The sequence below is a fragment of the Corvus brachyrhynchos genome, unplaced genomic scaffold, assembly GCF_000691975.1.
Source record: "Corvus brachyrhynchos isolate BGI_N302 unplaced genomic scaffold, ASM69197v1 scaffold535, whole genome shotgun sequence".
Classification (NCBI taxonomy): domain Eukaryota; kingdom Metazoa; phylum Chordata; class Aves; order Passeriformes; family Corvidae; genus Corvus; species Corvus brachyrhynchos.
In genome coordinates, this window is record NW_008237901.1 from 2,351 (window position 1) to 3,237 (window position 887).

Sequence of the window (887 nt, forward strand, 5' to 3'; positions counted from 1 at the left end):
GACGGAGCTGCCGGTGAGTGGGGACGGGGACCGGGGACAGCAGGGACAGAATGGGGACAGGGAGGGGACCGGGTGGGGGGAGGACAGGGACACTGGGATGGGACGGGAACAGGATGGGGACATCGGGACAGGGTTGGGCACAGGGATATTGGGATGGGGACAGGATGGGGGACATTGGGAGGGGGATGGAGACAGGACAGGGACAGGGTTGGGGACACGGGGACAGGTCAGGGGCATTGGTATGGGGACAGGGATGGGGACATGAATGGGACAAGGGGAAAGGTCGGGGACAGGGACATGGGGACACAGGGCTGGGGACAGGTCAGGGACGTTGGGAACGTGGGGGTGGGGACACACGGACAGGGTGGGGACGTGGGGACAGGATGTGGGGACAGGGCTGGGACACGAAGGATGTGGGGATGAGGACATGGGGACGGGGTGGGGACAGGGACACGGGGACACAGGGATGGGACAGGATGGGGACAGGGATGGGACAGGACGGGGACACGGGAACAGGGATGGGGATGCAGGGATGGGGACAGGGAGGGGACAGGACGGGGACACGGGAACAGGGATGGGGATGCAGGGATGGGGACACGGGGATGGGGACAGGGAGGGGACAGGGAGGGGACAGGGATGGGGACAGGGATGGGGACGCAGGGACGGGGACAAGGAGAGGACAGGGATGGACAGGACAGGGATGGGGATGCAGGGATGGGGATGCAGGGACGGGGACAGGGAGGGGACACGGGAATGAGGACGGGACAGGGAGGCGACACGGGGACAGGGACGGGGGGATAAGGACGGGGACATGGGCAACAGGCAGAACCCAGGGACGGGGGGCAGGACGAGGTGGGGGCTGTGTCCCCCCGGCCCTGTCCCCGCTG